Here is a 22920-nt window from a genome sequence, read left to right as displayed (position 1 = left end):
TGTAATGTAGTTGTCATTTATGTGAGCTGTGCTGTGTGTTTTAAAGAATTTACTGTGCTATATGTTGTTTGGTAAAATGTATGGCTTTAACATTTTTGACTAGGATCACACTCAGTGTTTGTGTAAATTAAAGAATTATATTTGCACCTTTTTCTAAAATGTTACCTGTGTCTCCTCACAGTTTGCATGTCTTTGCTTATAGGGAACTCTTTTTTTAATATTGTTTCTCATGGTTTGATTAAATGCTGGTATAGAGATAGTGCTGTAAAATGGAACTGGAATGTATTTTCTGTCTGCACTATCCCTCTGCCTTCGCCTGCACCATCTCCCCTCTGCCTGTACCATCTCTCCCTTTGTGTGCGCCATTTCTCCCTCTGCCTGCGCTATGTGTCTTTTTGTCTTTGCCATCTCACCCTCTGCACCATGTCACCTTCGGTGGTAACAAGCATCCTGGGACAGGGGTCAGAGTATGTCACCATTCATCAGCCAGGATTGCTTGAATCCAGTGGCACAGTGAGCAAGGGACCAACATCTGGGCATACCCATCCAACATAGAGTGAAAAGTGCTACGCACACAAATGATGGACCGAATGCTGGATGAATCATACATTTGCCCCCCAGTCAAGAGATCTGGGTTAAATCCATTGTTGTTTTGCTCACCATGCCACCCCAGTTTAGACACAGCCATATGCAAATCAGTCTTAACCCTGTGCCTCATGGGAAGAGTCCAAATCAAACTGCCAATCCAGGTCCTCCCTGGACCGGAAACAATCATCCTGGGAATGGTTTCAGGGTATGTCACCCTTCATCAGCCAGTCCAGCTTGAATCTAGTGGCGCAGTGAACAAGGGTCCCTCGTCTGGCCATGCCCATCCAACATAGGGTGAAAAGAGCTATGCAAGCAAAAGATGGACGGAATGCTGAATGAATCATACATTCTTCCCCAGTCAAGAGATCCATTGTTCTTTTGTTCACCATGCCACCCCTGTTTAGACCCAGCCATATGCAAATCAGTATTGACCCTGTGCCTCATGGGAACAGTCCAGACCAAACTGCCAAGCCAAGCATACTGGTATTGGTTTCAGGGTATGTCACCCTTCATCAGCCAAGCTAGCTTGAATCCAGTGGCACCTGAGCAAGGGACCCATGTCTGGGCATACCCATCCAAAATAGGGCGAAAAGAGCTACGCAAACAAATGATGGACGGAATGCTGAATGAATCATACATTCACCCCCAGTGAATAGATATGGGTTAAATCCATAGGAACTTTGCTCACCATGCCACCCCAGTTTAGACACAGCCACATGTGAATCAGTGCCTCATGGGAACAGTCCAGACCAAACTGCCAATCAGTCTTAACCTTGGGCCGGACACAAGCATCCTGGAACAGTTTCATGGTATTTCACCCTTCAGCAGCCAGGCTAGCCTGAATCCAGTGGCACAGTGAGCAAGTGACCCACGTTTGGGCATACCCATCCAACATAGGGTGAAAAGTGCTACGCAAACAAATGATGGACGGATGCTGAATAAATCATGCATTCACCCCCAGTTAAGAGGTCGGGAATAAATCCATTGTTCTTTTTTTGCCATGAAACTCCAGTTTAGTCCCAAACATATTCAAATCAGTCTTGACCCTGTGCCTCATGGGAACAGTCCAGACCGAACTGCCAAGCAGGTCCTCCCTGGACCAGAAACAAACATCCTGGGACCAGGGTCAGGGTATGTCACCCTTCATCAGCCAGGCTAGCTTGAATACAGTGGCACAGTGGGCAAGGGAACTGTTGCTATGGGGACAGGCAGAGATGGTAAAAATGGTAGTAACCATGTAATTGAATTATATATTTTGTATGCTACCCATACTCAACCGGAATATGCCACTAACCCAAGTAGTGCCTGAAATCCAAATGTTCATTAGGAGAGGCAGGAGTTTTGTACGTTGCGTGAAGACATGCTATCTAATGCTTTTTATCTTGCCTTATATGGAGTTATACTCAATGGTACACCAACTTTTGCGGCTGGATGACCCTTCAATTGACCTATAACAAAATGAGTTACAAATACCTCTACACACTGAGGGGCAGATCTACAAGGAAGTGCCACAGCGTGGCCCCGCAAGCCCTTCAGAAGCACAGGGATGAGACATATTTACAAGAATGTGATGCATCCCTGTGCTTCCCACCGTGTTGGCACACAAACTGCAGCCATGAGCTAGTGCAGGCACCCTTGAACCATAGTGCAAGGATGCCTGCGTCATGGGGAGATTGTTTTTGTGCAGGAAGGGGCACCTTCCTCCACAAAAACAATCACTACAGGCCTTTTCCTCTTTCAATGCATGCTGTAGAATGCAGCACACATTGAAAAAGGAAAAATGAGGAGAAATGAAAAAATGTTTCCTCGTTGCGCCTCGCTACGCCACCTCTAGGGTGGTGTAGCATGCATACGCATCTCCAGATCCACGAATTCTTGTAAATCTGGAGATGTGTCTTGTTCAATGGGTGTTGTGTTGGAACGCCCACAGCAACACCCATGGAACACCCCATCAACGCAAAATGCTGCGTGTGAAGGGGCCGTATTTACAATGAGAGAAAAAGTCATGCATGGGGGCTTGTAAATTTGCCCCATTGTATGTATATTATGATAAATATCCAGCTGTGACAACTGACAATCTGATCATATGATTTACACTTGTACACCATTCGTATGAAGCAATGTCGCTGTGCAGATTGATAGCAAGGATCTCCACAGGGACCCATGAGTACAGCTCAGTTTACGAACACTTCAACAATTATTTGCATATGGTTCAGATAAACCTATCCACATTGTAGAGAAGAGTTTGATCTAAAGGCAGGTCGGAGGCTGGAATATAAATATTACTAAAAAAGTACTCTTGTGGTCTTTCCATTTTCCATGGTACTTGATCATTGTTTAAAATGGGGCATTCGCAGGGGTGTGGTGTCAGATCTATCCGGACCTCTCATAATTGACACCATCTCTAGCCCTATAGAAGAAACACTACAATCACACTGGCAAGTGATTACATATAATGAATCCACAGAAATAATTATCACAGCCACTAGAATCCCACAAAACTTCATTTTTGCTATTTGACAATACTCCACAACTGGTACAGGGATCCATCCAAGCTCAAGTGTGCAGGTCTCTGTACAGGCTATTTATACTGGTGAGGCAACCAACCTGACTGTGACAAGTTAAAACATCTACATGCCCTCCATTAGGGATGCAACTTACTGGTCGAAACTATGGAGAATCATAATTGTCACTAGTGAACTAGTCTTCACCCCCTCAGTCTGAGTGGCAATACTGAATGGCAACACCTAACTTGAAGGCCTTACTGATCATCTGAGCATCGTCAGTTGGCAGAACTAACTATGGCCAAAGTATGCATCTTTTGACGCTAACATTTACCCACTATCCCACACACACAACAGCCTCATTTGAAAGCAATTTATTGAGCTGTGCTTAGACCATAAACTATGCAGTAGTTATTGATTTTTTTCAGGTTCGATTTGCCTCACTGTTCGTAAGACTTTGAATCAAGAGACTCTTGATTATATTTACTTCGGGCCAGGAGTTCTTTATAGCAGCATGACAGAGTAGAGGGGAGGAAATTCATTAATAAGCAAATCACTTAACAATGAATTCTCTGGGACACATAGTAACCACAGACAACTATAGGAAGTTAGTTTCAAGAAACAGAATGCAGAGGATCAGAATGCCTGAGTCCAAATTTCCCTGCATCAAGGTTTGGTGAATAAAGAGGGTTAATCTATCCCTACACTAACACTAGGATGGCATCCCTATTTAAGTATGTTCAAGAAGGAAGGATAAAAGGTGTCAGCAGAGCCAGACTGAGGACACAAACCAGCCCTAGCAATTCAGCAGGACCGGCTCTTGGCATAGGGCTCTAGTGAGTAGCAGCACTAATTCCACTGTAGCGTTGATGCCTGTTTTGTTACATGGGGTGACCAGTCCCCAGTAACAATACCGGCCCCACCTTCCCAGTCCACCGAAAAAACACCTGGTGCCCACTTCAGCCAGTCCGGTCTTGTGTTTCAGTCTGTGGTGTCTTCTAAGAAATCTCTCCACAGTTAATGGGTCATGTGGCATAAAGCTGCAGAGATAGAGCTCATTCTCAGATGCTGTCTCTAAGAATGTAGAGGAAGAAGTGGGCAATTTCCCTACTCCCTATGTCATACTATTGTAGATAGATTTCCCAGTATTGTTAGCAGATCAAGCCACCCGCTCTAGGGTACAATCCTAGAGGCAGTTTGTCATGGGACAATGGTGTTCTTTCATGGCAAGAGCTTGTCCTTGGTTTCCAGGCCTTCGCCTGTGTGAAGCACAACAACCTTCCTTCATCGACTCAAGCAGCATTATTTTCACTTCTGCTCTCCTTACGTGACTAATAAAACAGAGACATTATTCTAGCTAACGAGAATGCTTCTTTCACGTACAACACAAATTCCACAGCACATGAAATTCAAATTGTTAATTCTAAAGCAAGAGTTTTCCGGGAATTACAGTTTAGGCCTTCAATGTTCAGCTAACATAAGAAACCATCATAAGAGCTGTACGAAATTGCACACAAATATAATGGATATTCAGTTAATGCATTCACCTACATTAAAAATGAAACAACTAATAAACAAACTGAATATATGAATAATTGTTTAACACCACAAGTTCTTCATCTTATTGTTTCTGCTAGTTACATTTACTTTTCATGTTATTCTCCATGTTGCTTTTCAATGGCCTAGAATACATCACGTTTCAGGTTAATACATTTCACAATCTTATCACTTCATGTAATTAGAAGGAAGGATTATATGCGGGTGCACTCTACACGTATGATTATAATGCACTCCTACAAGTAAAATGCGATTTCGCTACATCATTTTTTGTGTCACTGTGCTCTCATTTCCGCATTGTGCGAATATTAATTAGCTCTCCTGGTGCGATACTTAGGTATGTTCTCAGATGTATTACAATGTCAGCTGTACAGATTTGTTCCTCAAAATTTTCGAAGATGAAAAATGTTCCAATAAAGAAGTATTTGGAGAAAAAAAAATCAAGTAGGTTAGTAGTGCTGAGAGTATCCAACTTGCGTGGAACACCGCCATTTAGTAAGAACATGTTTAGAAATGACATTGTCAAAATTAAAAATACATCTCCGTGTGAAGAAAAGAAGAAAGCCAAACATAAAAATACATTTTGACATTTAGAATGTGCTTACTCATTTCCCTGTTGCTGTGGAACAAACAATGTGGCAGACTGTTGGCTGAATACTGACACAATGCCAAGAGAAGATAAAGACTATTTAATGAATATTTAATGAAAATGATCAGTAAAATCAAAACCTTAGACGCTACAGTCTATATAACTCAAACAGACATTTTTCGAAAAGCAGGCCTGGCAACGCTCTTTAAAAGCAGAATCAAGAGTGCCATTTTCCCAGAGATTAAAATATTCGAGGGTCAGTAGCTTAGAATGGAAATGCGCTAAGCTGTAGATCGCATCAATGAGTTCTTGATATGCATGAGCATCCCCCCCCCCCCCCGGAGATCTATAACAAAGTAAGCCTGTACATAGAACACCACTGGTGTCTTTGAGTGAGAGCCCAGTGACTCAATCCCCGGGATGTCCTCTGTGCAAAGAGGGGTGAAGTTCCAGATTTCTTTATATATAATTCCTACTTCTCCCCCTCTTCCATCCCGTCTAGGCTTATGGCAGATTTTATAACCAGGAGGGCAGGCAAAGCCAAGCTCAACTTCACTGGCCACTCATGTCCAGGTCTCTGTAAGAAAAAGGACGTCGAGGTTATAGTCCTCCAGTAAAATAGAAATCTCCATATGATGTTTGGCCAAAGATCTGGCATTGATCAGCCTACAGTTAAAAATCCCTAATTTACTTTTCTTAGGGAAATTCTTACCTGACCCTGTTTCACTAATCATGGTCCTACCCTCCTATTGTCGACCCGAACAAGCTCATCTCTGGAATAGACCAAGCGAGGGGCGATTGGGGCAGCATGGCTGGTGCTGTGCGCGTCCGGAGAGCGGACGGGCCCAGACGGCCTTGCCTTTGGCGCACTATAGGCGCGCTCGCTGCGCGCGTGCTGCACGCTTGCACCACCTGCAATAAATAGGCAGAGTGCAATTCAACAACTAGAACACTACCCAAGATGGCGGTGCACCAGTGACTCGCTCTCACAGACGAGTACACCAGCACATCAAGGGAGAGTAGGGAAAAGTGGCTATGTGCAGCAGAAGAAACTGGTAAGTGCAACAATTAAAGGATAGCCGTATAAGTGGAATCTACTTAGTGCAAGGCTTAGAAAAGGTGTGGTGTTCATCCTCAAAATCTGTATATTGGGGTCCTTATCTTTTTTTTTTTTTATTTTATTTTTATTGACAAATTAGTTAGGAAGACATGGCTATGTACATAGAATAAAAAGAAAAAAAGACAATTATTTACAAGATAAATATAGTTTGTTCCATGACAAAGATGTTTCATTTTCCACTTGGACCATATTTACAAGGTGAATCAATTATTTATATTGAGAGCAAAAGACAGTATAAACATAGTTATCTACAGCAGCAAAATAAATATCCAGCAGGAAGATAAGGTTAAGTAACCAAAGAGTCTTCAAAAAAGAAAGTTACCCCAGATTTTCTCGAATTTTTTTAATGAGCAAGCTCCTCTGAGTATTGCAAGCCCTAACTCCATAGAGTGGATTTCATTGACTAGTGACTACCATTCCCATGTGCTAGGGGGTTCAGGACATATCCAGGCTCTAGCTAATGTGAGTTTGGCACAGGAGATAAGGATGGGTATCAGGGCAGATTGAGGAAGGGAAACAGGATGGATGTCGAGTAAGATTATTGGTATTGTGAGAGAAGGTAAAGAGATTTTCTTGATTTCCAAGACTTTAAGTATTTCCCCCCAGAAATCTTTTAGAGTCGGACAGGAGAACAGCATGTGTCCTAAGTCTGCTGCATTAGCAGAGCATTTAGGACATTTGGTACGATCGCTTTGAATGTTATTGAGGGACCACTTAGAGATCTTTTCCGGTGTGTAATATAGCATACATGTTGTTCGAAACTGCTGTAAGCTTAAACTGGACGATCGTACAGAGTTATTAATATTAGATAAGGAGCATGATATTTGTCTGGGAGTTATGTTTAGGCCAATTTTGCTACTCCATTTTCCGCTAGTTTTTGACAGTCGTCGGTTTTAATGGCACAAAAATGTTTGTAGGCCTCACTTATCAAAGATTTGTTTTTGGTGGAAATTAAACAGTTCCAGATATCACAGTCTAAAATGTTGTGGATTTGGTTCTTCTTTATTAGGAAGTCATGTATTTGTAAATATTTGAATCTCATTGTTTCCGTCAGATTATACAGAGTTTGAAGTGTATTATAATCTGAAAACCCTTGCGCGCCATACAAATCTCCCAAAACCTTAATTCCATGAGCAGACCATCTAAGGGCCATGCCATCGTTGAAAATCCCCGGAAGGCCCGGATTGCCCCATAACTGTAGTTTCGGGTGGTAAAACGATGTATTACAGTAAGATAAAATATTAGCCCATATCCTAAAAATATCTTTGGCGGTCTTGAATTTCACCCTCTTGTAGTAGTTAGGGTCGTTTGCTCGTAGTAAAAACATTTTTGAGTTTGATTTTAACATAAAAGAATGAAAAAAGAAAGTGTTCTCAGTTTGTAGTAGAGACCAGAGACGCCTAAAAAATGAGGACCAAAAGTACAGTTTAACATCAGGGAAGTTTAGGCCTCCCTTATCGATACTGTTTTTTAAGAGTTTCAGCGATCTTCTGGCTTTTTTGTATCCCCAAATAAAGCTGCTAAATATTCTGTCTAGTTGCTTAAAAAAAGAGTTGTTTAATGCTAAAGGAATAGAACGAAAGAGGTATAAAAATTTAGGTAGTACCTTCATTTTGATAAGGTTAATTCTGCCAGTTAGGTTCAGAGGCAATCTGTGCCATTTTTTGAGCAATATGGTAGTAGATTTAATTAGTTAGTTATAGTTAAGATTGTTTATTTCTCGTATGTTAGATGTGATTCTGACTCCTAGGTAGGTGGCAGTTTTACAGATCTCGGGAATTTTTACCACTGGTGTGTGGTTGGCTATGATTTGTGTTTTGTTTGTGTTTAGCTTATAGCCGAATACTTTGCCAAATTTACAAGCCTCGATGTTAATCCCTTGTAGTGCCTCAATAATAAGAATAGATGGCGATGTCGTCGGCGTATGCCGTGATTTTCAGTGTTTGTTCGTTAGATTTGAAGGGGACGATTCTATGTTGTGCCTGAAGGGAGTATAAAAATGGTTCGAGTGAAAGGGCAAATAATAAGGGTGATAGGGGGCAGCCTTGGCGAGTACCTCAAGAGATCTTAAAATCTGTGGAGGTCTGCCCCCCATAGTTAACATGGGCTAAGGGGTTATCGTATAATGCCTTTATCCACTTTAAAAAGTGTCCACTGAACCCCATTTTAGTCATAACGTGCCAGAGATAATCCCACCCCACTCGGTCAAAGGCCTTTCCGGCATCCAGCAAGATCATGCCGAGCGGGGTGGAATCAATCTCAGCAACATCGAACGCTGTTATAGCCATGTTAACATGGGTGGTAGTATCTCTCCCGGTGACAAATCCGTGTTGCTGTCGATTAACAATTTTGGGCACGTGAGGAGCTAGTCTAGTAGCTAAGATTTTTGCATATATGTTTGCGTCGTAGTTAATCAAGGAGATGAGTCTGTATGACCCCCTCTCCTCCTTTGGTTTGCCCTTTTTAAGGAAAAAGATTATTTTAGCTCTGTTCCATGGATTGTATGACCTGCAGTAGTAAGGGCAAAAGTTCCTCTAAACATATTTTGTATATTTCCAGAGGGATGGTATGTTCCCCTGCGGCTTTTCCTATCGGTAAAGTGGCAGTAGCTTGGCGTATATCTTACCCTGTAATATTTTCAGACAGCGAATCTATTTCCAAAGGATTAAGTATGGTTGTTAAAGTCTCATCTAAGTAATTCTGTATGATAGTTTAGTTTGGAATAGATTCGGGAGTGTATAAAGTCCTATAAAAATCCACAAATTGTTCCAGTATATTATGTGGTTGGTCGTATATCTTATTATCAGAGCCTCGAATGTTTGTAATTGTGGTACTAGCTCTATCTTCAGCCACTTTGTATGCCAGGATTTTGCCGATTTTATCCCCTCCCTCGTATTGCGCGATCTTAAATTTATGTATGTTGGCTATATTTTTTTTAATAAACTTTGTTTTAGTTTCAGATTTTAGTTGATTTAGTTTAAAGCCTATCTCTGTTACCGTAGGTGAGTTTACCCGAAGTGCTATGGCTAATTGTGCTTCGTAATCAGAGATATTGGAAATCAAGGATTCGCTAAGTTTACGGCGCTCAGAATTTTGTTTAAGCACGTATCCCTGCGTGAATCCTTGAATGCTTGCCTTACAGGTGTCCCAAACCGTATTACATGAGGCAGAGTTCCAATTGATTTCTATAAATTCAGTAAAATGATTTTTTAATTGTGAAATATAGACAGAGTCTGATATTAAGTATCTGGGAAATGAGAAGGGTCTATGACATGTACGAGTATGTGGAGTATCAAAAGTCAGCATTATAGGGTTGTGATCTGAGGAAATTCGAGGACATACTTCCATTGTGCTAATTTTCAATAGTTTAGCATTAGCTAGAGCCATGTCTAGTCTGGAGCAGAGTTTATGAGGTGAGGAATAATATGTGTAGCCAGGGATGTGTGGGTTTAAGTATTGCCAAGCGTCTTTAATATTATGTGTATGGCATAGGTCTAGAATTGAGGCTCTAGTTTTGCGCATCCGTTGGAAGCTCCTAGGCCTGGTAGTATCTCGTTGGTAATCCATGATGCAGTTAAGATCCCCCATTATAATAAGCTCCCCATCCCAATCTAAAAGTTTTATATTTAAATCATCAAAAACCCTGGGTTCGTCTTGGTTTGAACCATACACCGCGCAGACTATATACTTATGATTTTCAATGTTCAGTTGGGTGATGACCCATCTGCCGTCTTTATCATGAGCGGTTCGTAAGGTTTCTGCATTGAATCGTTTATCTTTAAGAATTGCCACCCCTCTAATTGAAGCTCCAAAAGTTGAGCAGCAAACAATATCATAACCTATTTGGGAAAGTACTTTTTTATCCTTGCCGGCTATGTGTGTTTCAGTTATAAGTATAAGATGAGGGTTTTACAGCCTCAACTACTTCCGACACAAGACGTCTTTTGTTTTTACTGTTAAGCCCTGCAACGTTCCAAGCAAGACATTTTATTTTATACATTTAAGAGAAGAAAAAAAAAGAAACCCTCATAATGAAACACCAAGTGGAAATTTTCAATAAGCCACGCAAAAAATATACATTTACTTTTTTCTTCAGTAGCATGTCTCCCCCTCAAATTGTAATCACTTTATTCTAGTTTTTTACCCCCCCAGCCCTCCACCCTGCGGAGAACAAAGAACCCCTTCCCCCCACCCCCCTGTCACCCACCCACAACGGGAAGGGACCACCCTTCATCTTCTGCTGGCGTTGAAGAAGCAGCATCTGTAGCAGGCTGACTGAGGGAATCCCACCATCCCCACCTCTGAAGTGTGATTTTTTTTCCCCTCTTTCCCCCCCTTTAGATATATATTTTTTTTAATTATTTCTCTTTTTCTCCAACCTTCCCCACCTCTTTCTAGATAATATCACTTAAGAATATCTTTTCCTAAAAGAGCAAAAAGAAAGCCCATGACCCGCTGAGACTTATTTTCAATAGCTGAGGTATCGATACAATCGAAAGTCTTGCAATATGTATAATAAGTAAGGTCTAGCTTTTACTTAAGCCAGATAGAAATTGCTCAGCTTCTCTAGTATCATTAAAGAAGTATGTGTGTCCGCCTTTGATGACTTTTAGACGTGCAGGCTCCTGGAGAAAAACTTGCCCCCCCATAGATTTAATTGGGTCGATAAGTTTGCGTAGTTCCAAGCGTCTGTCCATAGTGGCTTTACTAAGGTCTGATCGAACAAACAATGCCAGATTCTCTATAGTTATTGGGGCGTTAGGTCGTGCTTTCTGCCAAACAGCCTGTCTCAATAAAAAATTACCAAAATAAAGAAGAAAAGGACGTGGAAATTTGCTCTCTTACGGTGACATGCATCAACAAAACGTTTTGCGATTCCTTATTAGCGATTTTTAAGGAATCGCAAATAAGGAATCGCAAAACAGGATGCATCAATTTATTCACATAATTTTTGCGATTCTGTAAAAGTCGCAATTTTTACCAAATCGCAAATATGATGCGAATTCTAATTTGCGATTTCGTAATTCCCATTGATTCCTATGGGCCAAAAGGCCCATAGGAATCAATGGGAAGGCATTGATATTTTGCGAATTGCAATTAGCGATTCGCAAAATGTTAATGCATTCCATGGGTGTAGAGGGGTCCAAAGGACCCCCTCCGGCACCCCTGAAATGTATTTAAAAGTGCATGTTTCACACACACATGTCCTAAGGACATGTGTGTCTGTAACATGAGAGTGTTTAAAATGCTAATTTGAGCATTTTAATGATTTTTCGCAAATTACCACAAGGTTCACCCTCGTGGTAATTTGCAACCCCTAATTGCGAATTCGCAATTTTAAAAGGTTTTTTGCATTGCATTTAAGGAATCGCAAAATGCGATTCCTTAAATGCAATCGCAATTTGAGAATTCGCAAATATTTGCAAATTCTTAAATTGCGAGGGCCTTGAACTTTCATGCATTCCAAAGGAGGATTTTGCGATCGCAAAGGCCGATTTTTGCGATTCGCACCGTTTGCGATCCCAAAATCCATTGATGCATGTACCTGTTTGTTCTTTTGAACTAAAGGTAAACGGTGTGCCCGCTTGATTCGAGAGTCCCAGTCCCAGTCTGCTAAGTCTGGAAAGGCTTTTTGAAGTAAACCGACAAGAAAGGCTGTAGGATCTGAGCCTTCTGACCCTTCTGGTACCCCAAAAAGTCTCAGATTAGATCTTCTCTGTCGATTTTCCAAATCTTTAACTTTGAGTTGGAGGGTCGTTATCTGAGTGTCGTGTTGGCTTACTGTTATATTCATACGAGACGTTACTTCCTCTACACCTACTACTTGGTGCTGCAGTTCTTCAATGTCTTGTGATACCCCGCTAAGGTTAGAGGTCAGTTCCGATAAGGAGGTTTGCAGTTTGTTATTATCCTCCCGTAGTTGTAACTAATGTTCTTGTGCCTCTTTACGTTGGTTGGTTAGTATTTGAAGTATAGTGTCCAATTGGGAGGAACTCGGCTCTTATTTATTTTCTTCTTCTGGATCTCGAATTGGAGTGCTTTTGTCAATCAATCAATCAATCAATCAATCAATCAATCAATTAATCAGGAGTTTGTTAAAACGCAACTACTCACCCGCAAGGGTCTCAAGGCGCTAGGGGTGGAGGGGTGCAGGTTCCATTCCATCAAGGAGGGGGTCTGTCGAAGAGCCAGGTTTTGAGGTTTCTTGCAAAGATGGGGAGCGATGTTGTCTGTCTGAGGTGGAGCGGAGGTCGGTGTGGGGTCTGAGAGGAAAGGGGGGAGTCTGACCCGTTGCGTCCTGCCGGAGAGGAAGGAGCAGATCCAGTCGAGGGCCTTGTCCTGGATTCCTGCGTTGTAGAGTCTGCGTATTAGGGTGCGGTGGGAGACTGTGTTGAACGCCGCTGATAGGTCTAGGAGGATGAGGGCTACTGTTTCTCCTTTGTCCAGTAGGGTGCGGATGTCGTCTGTTGCGGCAAGGAGGGCGGTTTCCATACTGTGTTTTTTTCTGAAGCCGGATTGGGAGGAGTCAGGGATGTTGTGTTCTTCAATGAATGTGGCGAGTTGGCTGTTGATGGCTTTCTCGATGACTTTCGCTGGGAAAGGGAGCAGGGAGATGGGTCTGTAGTTTTTGGGGTCGGTGGGGTCCGCTGAGGGTTCCTTTACGAGGGGGTTGACCTCAGCGTGTTTCCAGTCATCGGGGAACGAGGCGGTCGCCAGGGAGCGGTTGATGGTGTGGCAGAGCATGGGTGCGATGGTGTCAGCAGCTCTGTTGAAGATGTGGTGGGGGCAGGGCCCCTGAGTGGATTGACTTCATTGTCTTCAGTGTGTCTTTGGTGGTGAGGGCTGTCCAGTCATCAATCGCTGGTTTCCGGGTGTCGGGGTGGTTGGTGAGGGTTCAGTGTGTTGGTTGTCTTCGTCGAAGTTGTCGTAGATGCTCTTGATTTTGTGGTGGAAAAAGGTGCTGAGTTTGTCGCAGAGGTCTTGTGAGGGAGGGATGTCGGTAGACTCGCTGGTGGGTTGGGCGAACTCCTTGATGATGCTTAAGAGTTCCTTGCTGTTTTGTGCGTGGTTGGAGATTCTGTCTTCAATCGCTTTTTTCCTCGTTTCTCTGATGAGTTGATGGTGAGCGTTGGTGGCGGCTCTGAAGTTGTTGTAGGCTTCTGAGGATTTGGTGTTTCTCCAGGCCTTTTTGAGGCGGCGGCATGTGCGCCTGGACTCTCGAAGTTCGGTGGTAAACCATCTGGCTTTCTTGGCACAGGTATTGTTGTTTTTCTTGAGGGGGGCTATGGTGTTGGTGCTGTCCGAGATCCATCTATGCAGGGTTCAGGCTGTAGTGTTGGGGTCGTCGTTTTCCGCGATGGTTGGGGTGGAGTTGTTGAGTGAGGAGATGAGCTGGTCGTCTGTGATTTTTGTAGTTTCTTTGTGGAAGCAGGTGCTGGTGTCTGTGGATGGTGGGTGTTCTGAAGGTGAAGTGGACGCAACGATGGTCGATCCATGGCAGTTCGGTGGTGTGGCTGAAGGTTATGGAGTTTCCTGTAGTGAAGAGGGGGTCGAGGGTGTGTCCTGCTGAGTGCGTGGGCTCGGTCACGATCTGGCAGAGTCCAATGTTGTGGAGGTTGTCCAGGAGGCATGTGGTGTTGGGGTCCAGTTGATTGTCGAGGTGGAAGTTGAGGTCTCCCAGCAGGGTGTAGTTGGTGGATGCGATGGCCTGCGGGGAGATAATGTCCGTGATGGAGTTGGCGAAGGGTCCGCGGGGTCCAGGGAGTCGGTAGATGAGGGTTCCTCAGAGAGCAGCAGTGGGGCTGGCCAGTATCTTGATGTGAAGGTGTTCCATCAGTTCTGTGGACTCGTCAGGGAGTGTGCTCAGGCGGAGGCTGGATTTGTGGACGATGGCGATTCCTCCTCCTGGGCGGGTGGGGCGGTCCTTCCTGTAGATCTTGTATCCTTGGGGGATGGCGATGGCGATGTCCGTTCCCGAGGTGGCATTGGTCCAGGTTTCGGTGAAGAATGCTACGTCCGGGGTGGTGCTGTCGAGGAGTTCCCAGATTTCTGTGGTGTGTTTGTGGAGGGATCGAACGTTGAGGAGGATGCATTGCAGGGTCTTCGGTTCGGTTGTGTTCTTGTGGGCGGGTTGTGCTGTATCCGTGTTCTTGGCGGTGTTGCAGGTGTACCGGCAGCGGTGACAGCTGAAGGGGCCACGGGTGTCGGCTGGTGATGCTAGCTTGCAGTTGTTGTTGCAGCCTGGGTTGAGTGCGTGGAGTGCTGCTGGGTCGTAGCGTTGGCGGGGCAGAGGTGCAGGGTTCCTGGTGCTGGTCGCGGACGTTGGTCATGGTCAGTCGTTCCATCTGTAGTTGGTACATTTAAGTTAATGGACCCTGGTGAATCACAAATTGGTGGAGTTACTGATTTGAGTTGTAGCAGAGACATAGGTGTCATGTCTTCCTCAGGTGTTGCGTTTGATGTTGCATTAAGGGGTTCGCATGGAGCGTTGTTCTCCAGGGAAGCGGAGCAGTCTAGAAGGCCCGAGGTAGGGTCAGGGTCCATAGGGCTTGTCACGGATAGCCTTAATGTCATGCTCTTTACGAGCCCCTTTGCCTCTATCCATTTCCTAGGAGGGCTTTTATCAATAAAGATTTTCTTGGTAGCCGAGGTATTATTTGTGATCAGTCGATTTAGAGTGGTGTTAGCTTTGCCCCCTCTTTTAGTCTTGGGTTTGGTTTTCGGTTTGCACTTTCTGATCACCAGGAATCTTGTTGAAGTTTCAGACGGATCTGCCGTCTCTTCTTCCGTCTCTGCTTCATATTCATCTTGAGAGTCCTGGTCTCCGTTAGCTTCTTCCAACTCCTCAGAAGCGCTACCGACCTCTTTATTTGACGGTCCAGTTTTGTTAGTTACTTTGTCCACAATTGTAGCTGTGTTGCTTATTTGTTCGTCTGCCATTGGCTTTTCTGTTATACCCCCTGATACACTGATTATGATCATCTCATTTGAGTCGCCGCTGGTAACTGCATTTAAGTCTCCATCATTCATTAAGCTCTTTTCTGCTATAACTGCTACTTCAGTAGTTGGTTCCTAGATGGCGATAAGTTAGAGTTTAAGTCTGAGTTTGTACGAGGCAGTGTTTGGGTTGGAGTTGAAGCTTTGTTATCGGCTTGGGATTTTGCTTCAGTTCCTGTGACTTCAGCTATGCCTGCTGTGGATACAGTAGCTAAGCTTGTTGGGAGAATTAAGCAGCAGTTACTTCGCCTCCCTCACCTCCCTCGCCTCCATTCACGGTTCCAGTTAAGCCACTGGGTTTTACTTTTGTTTTAGCAGTGTTTTTAGTGGTTTTCTTAGATGAAGTATTAGAGACAGATAGCATAGGGGGGCGCAATAGTGGCTTACCGCTATTTGCTGCAGTTCTAGTGTTTTTGTGCGCGCCTTGTGCTCCAGCTGCTATTGCTGCAGAGGGGCTGTTCTTGGCACCATCCACTACCCCCGAGGGCTCCGTAGCTGAAGCTGTAGAGGTCTCAGTGCCGGGGAGCGGCGCTTCTATTTCCGTTGCACTAGACGAGGAGGGGAGGGCTGCTGAAGCCGTAGTCGTTGCGCTCGTCGAGGAAATGGAGGCAGCAGCAACGATAGGTTTTGTGTTCCGGGTGGTACGAGGCGGGTTCTTAGGAGACATCTTGAATGTCCACCTTGCGCAGATCGTGGGCCGGAGACCAAACCAGCCAAGATCCGAGTTGGCGAGCAGGCTGCGGAACGCTTGCCCGATTGATTCCCTAGCGGTCCGTGAAAAGTCCAGCAGCCAAAGCATCGGTGAGCGTTGGTAAGCGATATGCTTTAATTCGAAAGTTTTGGGAGTCTCCTTATGCTTGCAGCTCGGGGGGTAAAGGAGGTTACAGGGGTAATACCAGTGTCAGTGCATGTATTTGTTAATTCGCTTCAGAGGGGAAGTGGAGCTCCCAGTCAGCCGCTCGTCTGTGTCCTCACTCCGCCATCTTGGAATGCAGGCTCAAGCTGTGCACGGGGTCCTTATCATAGTCCTATGTTGTTGTGTGCAGATAGTTATCGGAAGTTGGGCGATAGGAAACGGATGATTTCCTGTGGAACGTCGTTCTGATGTGTGTTATTTGCATAGGTTAGAAGGAGGTGGTGAGAGTTTGCCTATCATTCATAGATACGTCTAACAGGGTTTCAGAAAAAGACCAGCTTGTTCTCACCTTGTTGTATGCAATCAGGTTCCGCGGCATAAGGCAAAAACAAGCAACCCAGGTTCACCGCATTTGTGTTATAGTTCTGAAGTCTTCAGCAAGGTACTAACTTAAACAGAAATATAAGCTTTAGCATTTTGAATTAAACGCATGATAAAGATTCATATTTCTTCTAGTTCGAGGTTCTCTGGTGGATATAAGTGCCTGCAGTAATGGGGACCAAGGGGGACCGTGGCGCGAGCCGATGTCCCCATGGGTGGATTCGCGTGGTGGAACAATCCACCTTAGTGCAATTGGGCAGTAGGGAGGAAAGGGGCGGGTTTAAGTAGGATACTTGGAAGTGGTAAGCAGGAATTACATCATCGGCAAGGCGGGAGGAGTGTGGCACAGTTTGTTTTTGCTACGTGTGTTCCTGTCAGCTGAGGAGTCTTCTGAGGAAGGAGTTTTGAAGCGGCCTGCTGGAAGAGCGTCGAGTGGTTGTCATGGCAGAGGACAGCGTTGTGAGGGACTCCGTTCGCGCACTGGTGGAGGCGGGGCGGAGTGACCTGCTTCAGCCAGCCGCTCCTTTGGAGGCGGAAGGAGGCGCTAAATGACCGAGACATGCTGCAGCAAACGGGGTGTGTCAGGCGGTGGCAGCGTGTCTGCCGCTTTCAAGCCGACGCTTCGCTGACTTCCCCAAATGCCCCTGGCATGACGATGCCGTCGCGACGAGCGCGTTCCTCAGGGAGGAGTGCGCGTGGTAAACAAGTTCAGCCGCGCTCTTCCTCCGCGCCAGCATGCTTCAGGACCACAGGGACCGTTTTTTAGCCCATAACTTAAAGAGGGCAGGTAAAAAAGAGGGCAGGTGCAGCGCTTTGGGTTTGAGCGTCACGCCGGCTCTTTCCTTTAAAGTGGGGAATGTAAGCAGTTGCTGCCAGGCAGGGGAATTACATCAGGGTATGACGAAGGGCGCTGTATTGTTACATAGGGAGGCAGCATTTGCAGGCATTACTCGCCCACAAGTTTATGCTTTTCCTAGAGCTGCTGCTAACATTAACATAGCTCCTGATGTCTTGGAGGTGGGACACGATGTTGCTCTGGTGGACTACCCCACGGACAGTGAGGGGGAAGAGGAGGGGCACACTGAGATTGGTGAAGACTTTATGGCACAGCATGTTGAACCTGTTTTTCTAGGAGGGGGGGAGAATCAAAGGGGTGGGCCAAGTTGGTAGACTGTATAGACCCCCAAACCTAGAGGCCCCCCAGGTCAAAGGACACACCGAACATTCGCAATTGGATTTCAATACTGAATTAAGTTTCCCAGTCAATATTACAGAGGAGGATGTTCTTTTAGATCAGGGGATAGGACTGTGGCCTATAAGGGAGCCCAACCAATGGCACGTAATAGATTGCGGTCAGGAGGCAGAGGTTGTTGCTATTTTTACAGAATCTCGCCACCCACCCTGCCACCCTCAGGCGGACTTTGACTCTTCATTTGGTCCCCAATGTGGACAATGGGTTTGGGTCGAACATTCAGTCATCTCAAATGAGGAGGTGTCTCTTGACAGCAGGGATTCTGTGATGGGTAAGTCTTCGGCGGTTTTAGGCCAGAGCGGTAAGAAATTGGTGGCAGACCCTGCCTCTAGGTCAGGTTATGAGGGTTCCATTTCAACTTTTGCGAAGCATAGTCGGCTTTTGGTAGGTCGAGGTATTCACGAGGCGGATCCAGTGCGGATTTTGGGGCAACGGCCGGGCTCTCTCAGCGGAGACCTGTGACTCCTGGGTGGATTATGATGGTGGAATTAGAGATGGTGAGCTGCCAAGTACAAGTGATAATATGAGAAATGTTCCTATGATTCAAAGTGATACATTTTATGGGCATGATAACGAAAATGGAGATAATTATGCGGATGTTTTGGTTCAAAAGGCGGCACCTTCAGTTGTCACTCAGGAGTTGGGAACTGGGGATCGGGGGTAAATTCACGTCTTACAGTATGTTTCAGAGATTAAGAGCGGATTTCTCAGCGGAGCGAGTTCAGCGCGACGGACATCGTGGTCGCGATGATCCTCAGGAATTTCAGAAGCGGGCTACGCAGCTAACTTCAGGTAAGCCGAATTGGTGGGCTGCGTGGTCACGACCTTTGACGAGCCGCAATAATGCCGCAATAATGTCATTCAGGGGGGGCGGAAATGCAGGGAGTGTAACTGGTACATTGGATTCAGAGGATTTTTCAAAGGTAACACTGGTGTCATGTACAGTACAACAGGTAAATGATTTGTGTGAAGACAATACAAGGTCTGTTAAGAATGTTACTAGTAATAAACAGGTTTCAGGTATTGGTAATAGTCGGACAAAACTGCCTTATATGGGTTTGGCCATGCCTTTGGGTATGCATCACTCAGACAAAACTAGACAAAAGATTTGGAACCACGAATTTGGAGGGTTCAAAAGAAGAAGAATGGGAACTGTCTCGTCGCCCTAGAGTACCAAAGACCATTGAGAATTGGACGGCTGCCTTTCTCATTTACGCTAGTGTGTACTGTGAAAGGCATCCTGAAAGGGCAGTTTGCAATGTTTAAATATATAGATATTATTAGGAAAGCGCATTTACAAGTGGGTGGTTACACCTGGCTCAATTATGATGAAGAATGTTGGCCCAGAGTCAGCATTTTCAATGACAAACCTTGGGGGGAAGTGGACCACGAATTTTGGTTGCAATGGATGTCTTCTAATCAGACATCGACAACCATACATACTGCTGGAGGTCTGCCCATAACTTAGCGGCCCTTTCTGCAGCGCCCTGCCCCAATGTGGGCGGGTAAGATGGCTACAGCACAATTGCCCGCAGCAGGTGCATGTTGGAATTTTAACTGCGGCACCTGCGTCAGGCAATTCTGCAAATTCAAACATGAACGCTCGAATGTGGTGGTAGGCATCCCATTACACAGTGTTTCCCCAACCAATAGTTTGGTGTACATGGGAGAGTGCAGAGAGGCAGAGGGTCCATTCCACTTGCTATTCCAAAAGGCTCATACCACGGTTAATTTACAGGCTATGTTGGTATGGTTGGACATATATCCAGATGCAGACGCGGCCGCTAAATTATTCTGGGGTTTTAAAGTGGGTTTTAGGAAAGGTTATCAAGGGCCTTGTTATCATCGTTGGGCGGATAACTTAAAGTCTGCTGAGGATTTGCCCTATATTGTGCAATTGAAACTGGACAAAGAACTACAAGCTGGAAGAATAGTTGGGCCCTTTAGTCAGCGTCCTTTACAAAATTTGATAGTATCTCCTTTGGGAGTGATCCCTAAGAAGGCAGCGCGTGAATTTAGGCTAATTCATCATTTATCATGGCCGGAGGGCCAATCGGTCAATGGTTTAAACACGCCAGAGGACGCTAATATTTCCTTTACATCTGTGGATGACGCTTTGCTCTTAGTGCGTTTGGCGGGTACTGGTGCGGAGCTGGCCAAATGTGACGTGCAGTCTGCGTTTCGTTTATTGCCTATTCACCCATTGGACTTTGAGCTGTTAGGAATGGTTTTTGAGGATGCGTACTATGTTGACAGAGTGTTACCTTTGGGTTGTTCCATTTCCTGCGCGATGTTTGAAACATTCAGCACATTTTTACAGTGGTGCTTGGTGCAGACATGTGGACATACATCTGTCTGTCATTACTTGGACCATTTTTTATTCATTGGCCAGGCAAAGCTTAATCAATGTCGGAGAGTGTTATATTGTTTTCAGGAGATGGCGAGAGAATTTGGTGTGCCATTAGCTCAAGAAAAGACAGAGGGACCATCTACCAGGCTGACATTCTTGGATATTGAGATTGACACGGAAAGGATGATGGCTCGTTTACCAACTGACAAAGTGGACGAAATTAGGTCCTTTTTACGAGAAGTGCAAGGCAGGCAGAAAATTGAGCTCAGACAAGTGCAGCGCTTGCTTGGCTATTTGAATTTCGCTTGTAGAGTGGTGAGGGCAGGTAGGACGTTCTGCAGAAGGTTGGGTTTCGCTATGTCTGGAGCTTCCCTTCCTCACCATCGGATAAGACTTACTAAGGCTGTGAAAGATGACTTGATGATTTGGCTACAATTTTTGGAGAAATTTAATGGTGTTTCTATCTTTTTTGTTGAAGATAACACTATATGGCAGGTTCAAATATTTTCAGACGCCTCCGGGGCTCATTGCTTTGGATTTTTCTGGGAAGGACTTTGGTGTGCAGAACGATGGCCTCAACAGTGGGTTCAACAAGGCTGCAGTATTGCCTTCCTTGAGTTTTTTCCCCTACTAGTGGCGGTACAGGTTTGGGAAGAGAATTTCAGAGACAGGTGTGTCTTATTTTACATTGACAACATGTCTGTAGTGGAATTGGTCAATCAACAACATGATAGGGATGTGCGTGTCTTGCAACTGTTGAGATTGTTCATGTTGCAGAGTCTCAAATTGAATATTGTCTTTAGAGCAAAACACATCCCAGGTGTTAATAATACAATCACAGATGCTTTATCTCGTTCCAATTGGCAGAAATTTCGTTCTTTGGCGTCAGGGGCGGACACCTGCAAAACTGCAATTCCTTCAGACATCTGGGTACTGGGGGATTGAGGATCATCGAGCTGGTTGAACGATCCATTGCTCCGTCCACCAGACGCAGCTATCGCCAGGCGTGGTCTGAGTTTTTAAGCTATGCTACATCTCAGAATCAGTGCGGTTTATCGGTTGGTAATATAGAGTTCATGTTACAGTTTGTTTTGTCATTAATGGACAAAGGTTTGTCACATACTACCATTGTTGGCAAAATTTCTGGGATTTCCATTTATGGGCAGTTGTTTTTCGGGATAGAGTTGCAGGGTGGTGTGCTATTACGTAGGATGTTAAAAGGTTTTAGTAAAATAAAGCCTCATCATTTGCCTTTGCGGGAGCCAATTACGTTTAATCTGCTACAGCAGCTGTTAGTATATTTGCCCAGTTGCTGTTTTAATGGGTAGGAGGTGATTCGTTTTTGGCTGTGTATGATATGGTTGTTCTTTGTGGCATTTAGAGTATAGGAATTGCTAGGTTTACGGTGTCAGACAGGCATACAAACTACTGACATACAGGTTCAAAATGGTTGTTTGAGGATTGGGTTGAGACAGTCAAAAACAGATCAAATGGGTAAAGGGACATGGATTTAGTTGAGTGGAAGTGGTGTTGTGGGTTGTTGTCCGCTGGGTGAATGGGAATCCTTTTTGATGTCTCCTGACTTTCGGCATGGGGTGATATTTTGTCATAATAATGGGGACACTATTACCTGATTCCAGTTGCTAGCAGTGATAAGGAAAGTTTTAAATTCAGCAGGTAAAAACCCCCGGGTATTTGGGACCCATTCTTTTAGAATTGGGGCTGCTACTGAGGCGTCAAGGCTGGGCCGGGGTTGGGAAGAGATACAAAAAATAGGTAGATGGAAGTCTGATTGTTGCTCTCGGTATATTCGACAATGACTGCATTTAAGTTTGGTAAGTATGCCAGACTAATATTGTTTTTCTCACCTTAGGTCGAGTAAATTCTTTACCAAGAAAAATGAGGACCTGGATTATAGGACATTCTTTTGTCAAATGGTCGCCTACTTTTGCAGAGCAACAAATTTGTGGTAGAGCATTGGGATTACACAGCAAGGGTCATGAAGTATTTTGGAAAGGGGTTGGTAGGATGAAATCGGGAGATTTATTTCCTTTGCTTTCAAAATTGTCACGGGAGAGGGAATTTCCAGATTTATTGATTATTCATTTAGGAGAGAATGATCTTGTCGAGCTATCAGGTTTAACACTAATAAAGAGAATGAAATTAGATTTTGCTGTCATAAAAGAAAATTGGTCAGGTACATCTGTAGTATGGACGGAATTCATTTATCGTCATCAATGGAGGGGGGCTCGGAACCATACTGCACTGGAGAAAGCTTGCAGGAAGTTGAATCGAGCAATGAAAACTTTCTGTACGGCTATGGGCATTAGAATTTTGGCTCATGAACATATTATGGGTATTGAGCAACATCTTTTTCGAGAAGATGGGGTACATCTGTCCCAGATGGGCCAAGCCCATTACTTGATGGAGTTACGAGATTTGTTGGCGGGTTTTTGGGTTGAAAACTTGTGGTGTGATAGCAATCTCAACTGATTTTCATTTTATTTTCACATTTTGGGTGGGGCCAGGAAAACTCTTTGATTTTCCTGGGAGGCGCTCTGTTGGGGGTCTGGATGTCTAGAGCGGGCTTATCCTTTCCCTCTTGGGGTGGGGGGGTAGGAGAAAAAATGGTGATAAAAGTTAATGAGGAGAAAAAACAATGGTTGGGGATTGTATAGTATTGAGGGCATTGATTGATAAGTTGTTGGGAAATGTTTTCGGTATTA

Source organism: Lissotriton vulgaris, chromosome 6 (genome assembly GCF_964263255.1).
Source record: "Lissotriton vulgaris chromosome 6, aLisVul1.2, whole genome shotgun sequence".
Taxonomy (NCBI): domain Eukaryota; kingdom Metazoa; phylum Chordata; class Amphibia; order Caudata; family Salamandridae; genus Lissotriton; species Lissotriton vulgaris.
Note: the sequence above shows the minus strand (reverse complement) of the source record.